The sequence below is a fragment of the Thunnus maccoyii genome, chromosome 17 (genome assembly GCF_910596095.1).
Source record: "Thunnus maccoyii chromosome 17, fThuMac1.1, whole genome shotgun sequence".
Lineage (NCBI taxonomy): Eukaryota > Metazoa > Chordata > Actinopteri > Scombriformes > Scombridae > Thunnus > Thunnus maccoyii.
The window spans coordinates 5,676,928-5,682,927 of NC_056549.1; the positions used below are offsets into that span (position 1 = coordinate 5,676,928).

At 36.3% G+C, this 6,000-nt stretch overlaps 1 protein-coding gene across 2 annotated transcripts in view; it reads right to left on the minus strand.

Moving 5' to 3' along the window:
• The window catches only part of LOC121882478 (filamin-A-interacting protein 1), a 48,566-nt gene extending 46,856 nt beyond the window's left edge, over positions 1-1,710 (minus strand). Inside the window, exons 1-2 of one of the 2 annotated variants that reach the window (XM_042390762.1) lie at positions 1,592-1,710; positions 767-1,000 (exon numbers count right to left, since the gene is read on the minus strand). The gene's annotated coding sequence lies outside the window, so the exon portion shown is untranslated. Of the gene's footprint in view, positions 1-766; positions 1,377-1,591 lie in introns of those variants that run through there. The other variant, XM_042390763.1, reaches the window with a different exon arrangement.
• Between the last annotated feature and the right edge of the window lie 4,290 nt (positions 1,711-6,000).

Below are 6,000 nucleotides of genomic sequence, written 5' to 3' on the forward strand. Positions count from 1 at the left end.
TATGTTAACAGTATTACAAAATAAATTTGCAAAAGTACACCTGAAGGTGAATCATAAAGTGGCAAATTTCTGTAAATACAGACAAGAAAGAATAATTTGTGACAGTTTTCAACACCTTCACAGTAATGCCCAGCAAACATCATACAAATACTTAAACTATTGTCATTGTTAATTAATCTCTGGATAGTTCTTTTTAATATACTTTGATGACTTTAATCATTTAGTCTATAAAATGTCAAAAAATATTGACTGATGTCTTCCAGGAGCAACATCTTAACATGATGCAGTTTTTGTTTGAATAGAGTCCAAAACCCCCAAAAGTGTTCAAATAACAAAAGTATTTTAAAAAGCAAAGAAATCTGCACATATCGGAAGGTGTCATGACATTTGGTATGTTTACTTTTATATTGTGTAAATAACTTGTTCAACCATCAAAATTCAGTTAATAAACTCATCCCAACAAATCACTGCAGCACTGACATCGTCCTTGTTAAAGAAGTTATTTTCTTTGGTATTACAATAATCAATTAGCTTTTACTATCTTATATACATTTAATTTATGAGAATTTTGGGGTATTTGCTGTTAAACTGACTTTTTTTATAATTTATAGATGATAAATACAATATTTGAGTATTACACAAAGTATATATTATCAAAAATTTGTTGTTTTTTTCTTCTACCAGCAAACGTCAAAACCTTTTTCAACATTAACGAGAGTCAAACTTTAATAGACACCTGTTGGTGATGACATCAAACTTTTCCTACCTGTCTCTCAGCACTTCCAAGGTGTCGCAGACGTTCAGTCCCGAAATGACTCCAGTTCTTTTTCAATAAGTTCACTGGCAGCACAACATCTGTCAGTTTATCTCTTAAATATCTTCTTTCCTTTAACTTTCCTCTCAGTCCCAACCTTTACTTTTTTCTTTCTTCTTCTCTGCCAAAGTTTTAAGGCAAACTAACTGAACGGTGTGAAGCTTCTTCGTTTTCTCCAAGTTTGGTCTGTAAACTCACAGTGTGAGACAGACAGAAAGAGGGAGAGGGAGAGATGTGAAGAATCAAGACTATTTAAGCCTAAATAAAAACCTGTTCTTCTTTCCGCCACAAGATGTTCAGCTTCTCCTTCAGCCTGTTTGTTCCTGGACAGGAGTGAGAGTCTGCTCTATATATAACCTGTGCTCTCAGTCTGTGTTAGCAGCTGAACTGACTGAGGCTTTTCCAAACCCCCAACAGCTGAACTATCAGTCCGTCCAGCAGCCTGACCACTCCTCCTCCTCCTCCTGCTGCTGCTGCTGCTCACAGCCAGGGACTCGGCTCTGCCCTGCCCGGGTGAGTTTGTGTTGGTTTAATGAGATTGGCATTAGTTGTGTGATAGTTTTATGTTGGTTTGGCTTTGATAATCGGCTTCGTTCTGTTTCACAAAGCCACAAAATCTTTACTTTTAGATCTAGGAGAGATGCCAAAGTTGCATGTCATGTTGGATTTGGGGGGGGATTTATTTTAAATTAGATTTATTTTAAATTAAATTAGATTTGCGTCATATAAAAGACAGTTTTAATGGTGATAAAAGGACTCAGAAAGACCATACCATACCTCCATCAGGGTTGATTATTTTCTTGATCAATCAATGAGTTGTTTGGCCCATGAATGTCACAAAAATGATGAAAAATGTCGATCACGGTTTCCCAAAGCCCAAGCTGATGTCCTCAAATGTCCCGACCAACAGTCCACAACCCACAGAGAGTCAAGTTTACTGTCACAGAGGACTAAAGAAACCAGAAAACATTCACATTTGAGTTGCTGGAGCTCTGGATTAAAATACACAGTGATAAGACAACTATGCAGTGACGTCAGAATGTTTTTATTCATATAAATGCAGCAGTTCATGAGAAAATATTAGACATGTTCAGAAATACCCTCTTCTTAAAGGAACAGTTTGACGCTTATTCACTCTCTCTGAGATAGAAAGTCAAATTTTAAACTTGTTAAAGGGAATTCAGTCAGAAAACTGCCCAGCGTTAAAACATGTTGAGTTGTTTAAAGCAGCTATAATCTATATTTTCATGATATCAATGTCTGAGCTGTGCGTAATGTGTTGATCGTGGCTCGTGGTGATGAACCTACAGCTCCTCTTGGCTTTATGGAGCTTTATAATGAGTTTCAGCTTATTGTTTATCTGTCCGGCTGCAACTTTACTGTTCTGGTTCACTCTCGGCACTCTCATAGTGTCGTTTTCAGCCGCAGCAGGCAGCTGTTTTTAGAGAAAAAGCTCTAAAAAGCCACTGTACACTACCTGCTCAACACCAAACGGCAAACACACACAGTTAGCTGGTGAACATAGTGGAGCATTTAGCAGCCAGATATTTCCCTCAGGAGGTGGTAGAGAACAAACACAGAGCAAAAAGAGAGTAAATATTGGATTTATATTCACCAGGTGGACAGAAACACAACTCCAAATGAATAATAATGAGGCTCCGTAACTGCTGGATGTGGAAATAATCAACTGTTTGCTGACAAGTTCAACACATCAATTTAAAAGCTGATGATATGTCAGTGTTGTGTTCACTGCTTGTTTCCACTAACCCTAAGAGGCCAAAAAATCATTTAATGCAAGTTTAAGGTGTCGTGAGGCAATGAAATACCAGCCAGAAAGTCTAGTTGGACTTTGTAATACTCACAGACAGGATTTTTACAACTCTGGAACAGTTATAACTACAAAGTAATCCACCAGGAATGTGCACTTGCATGTATGTGATAGCCCAACGCGGTGTCTTGCAGGATGACGTCATGTTGTGTTGCAGCAAAAGTTGAGTCTGGTTCAACTTTTCAGCCGCAGCTCTCTGGGTTGCTGCCCTGCTCCGACAGACGGTCTCCATTCAAATGAATGAGAAAGGCTGCGTTTTTTCATGCAGAGCTAATGTCGGTCTGAACGTGGCCTTATTTCATAATCATATCATACTGTCTCATAATTTAGATTTAAGAAGCCATAATCTTGACTTACTATTTCTTATAAAGCAGATGGTGTTATCCTTCATCCTTAGCTATGTCTTGACAAGCAAATCAGCTCTGTTGTTACTATCAGTTAAAAACCATTCCCAAACTCAAGCCAATTCTGTCTTTCCATGATATGGAAAAAGTAATTCATGCCTTCATTACATCACGACTGGACTACTGCAGTTCCCTGTATTTAAGCCTTCCCCAGTCTTCATTAACTCGCCTACAGATGGACCAAAATACAGCTGCAAGGATGTTGACTGGTACTAAAAAGTGTGAACACATCACTCCGGTCCTAGTCTCTCTTCATTGGCTCCTTGTTTATTTTAGAATTTAATTTAAGACCTTGCTGATCGCTTTCGAGGCTCTGAATAGTCCTTATTCACAGACACTCAGGTCTCTTAGATGTGAAGATAAATCTCTCTTGTATGTCCCAACGACTAAAACTAAAAGGTGACTTTGCAGTTGCTGCTCGTTAGATATCAGATGTGCTCCTTTCATCTCTGTTTTTAAATCTAGGTTAAAGACACATTTTTATTCGCTGGCTTCAATCTGTTATCATGTCTGTAATTCTGTATTTGTACATTGTTGTTTATTGTTGTTGTTGGTATTTTCTTTCTGTGTTTTTTTTCCTTTCTGTACAGCACTTTGGTCAGTTTAAGCTGTGTTTAAATGTGCTCTAGAAATAAACTTTACTTACTTACTTATAAATTATTTTTACTATGTAATGGTAAGTTTTCAACCGCATCTTAAAGTCTTCCCACTCGGGCACAGTTTGCTCGTTTGTCGGAGAAAAAAAAGCTAGTAAGTGTACTTTGAGTGAAGTTTTTTGTTTTGTTTTTTTTCTTTCTTTGGTCAATTTACAGTTACCAAGGTTACAAGTAATGATAATAATAATAACTTTATTTGTATAGCACTTTTCATACAAAATGCAGCTCAAAGTGCTTCACATTAAAGAGATAAAAAAAAACAAAGGAGAGACATTAAGAACATTAAACAGGAATACATGCTTAGAATAAAAGGAGACAAACAAGAAAAATGAAAAACGAGTGCATTGCATTAAAAGAGAGGACAAGAATATCTTAAAAAGGAAACACAGCTAAAATTCTTAAGTAAAAGACATAATCATTCATGAAAAATAATAAAAAGTGTCTTAAAGATGGTGGGATATGGTGCAAAAATCATACTATAGAAAGGCTAGGTCAAAAAGTCATTTAAAGCTTTCAAACGAGCCTGCTTCTCTAATGTCATTAGATAAGGCGTTCCATAATTTGGGAGCATAATTGAGGAAAGCTGCATCTCCAGTTTTCTTTTGGGTAGGCTGACGAGTATCTAGCAAACCTGCAGTAGAAGATCTAAGAGTTTGTGAAGGAACATAAAGCAACAGGTGGTCTGTGATGTGATGAAAAAAAGAAAAGAAAAGAAAAGAAAAATATCAGTTTTAAAAATTAAAATGTAAGATGTAAATTTTTAAGGCATAAAACTAATTAATTCAGGACACTTCAAGACTTTTTAAGGGCGCAAATATTTGAGTTTAAATGATTAAAATAAGAATACACAATTACAGAAAGATGAATGACAGAAGAAAAGAGATTTTGTTGCTTTAATAAACATGTTGAGTTTTATTATTGTCAGCAATCAGCTTGTTATGCAGCTCTTCAGCACAGTTTTAGTGCAGCTCTGCAGTGTAAATGAATGGGTGTGGGTCCACACTAATTTCTCTTTATTCATTGTTTTTCATTTTCAAAAAAAAAGGGCCTCTGGACCTGCTTTCCTGACTTGCTCAGCAGTTTTAGAGAAGCTGGAGCAGGCGAGTCTTTTCAAACAGAACATGATTTATTCGCGGCTGTAAATACAAGAACATTTGTTCCTAATAAAAGTGAGTCGGAGTCGGGCGTTAAAATAAGGGAAACAGTGAGAATTTGAGCTCTGAGCTGTAACAAAGAGTGACTTCACAGACACAACACAGCTGACATTATAACCTCACTTGTGTCCTGTTATACATCAATCCTGAAGTGATTTACTTATTATAAAGAGATTTTTAGGAATAAACACACTTAAAAGATTTTTTTGTTTTATCCCTCAACGCTCTAAAACATGTCAGCACATGAAAAATAATCACATCATTTCATAAAACAAAAGTAGTGGAGCCAAAATGGCTTGCATAATTTTAAACACACACGCATACATACAGTTTTTGGAGTTCATCATGTTCTGCACATGTTTTCTTTTCTTACAGTAAATATTTAATCTTATCAAAGTTTCAGATATGTTCACACACGGACTCGGTGTTGTGTGAAGCGTTGAGAAATAAAACATTTGTTGGACGGTGTGGGGTGTCCAACTTTTCTCTCTTCATTCAATTTATCATGATGAACTTTCATTTATATTTGTACATTAAAGCTTTTATATGTTTGAAAATCTTCAAATTTGGCAAAAAAAAGACATTGTGGCATCCCAAAAAATACTTCTGTGTTTTTGTTTTGTCATTTTGATAAATAAAAGTTATTATAACTTAAAAAACAACTTATATGTATAAGCAACCAAAGCCTCAATTTCTCTCTAGAAATACTAAGTCAGTCATTTTTTCAACAAGTCAATCTCTGAATTCAGGCCCTCTAATTAGTGTGCTGATGGTCATTTTGGAAATTATTGCTCTGTTAATAAGATTTGAAGTCTTATAGTAGCTTTGATGTCTGCTGTGTGGGCGTTGATTGACAGCTGTGATTGACAGTTGGCTCACCTGCTGCTCTCCCCGGCTCATGGACTCACACTGAGTTAGACTATTGTCGCAATATTTCACTAAGTTTAATGTTACTTGATTATGATACCTGCTAACGTTAAGTAGCTAACGTTAGCCAAAGTGTGCAGCACTCAGTGTTCCCAGTAAGCTAGTGTTAGCTCATGGATGTATAAAAAGAACTGGATACAGTTCATTCTTATGAAAGTTGCTCAGGGGCGCATGAAGCCAAAAAAGTTCAACAACTTCCGTATTGCTTCTGCATCTG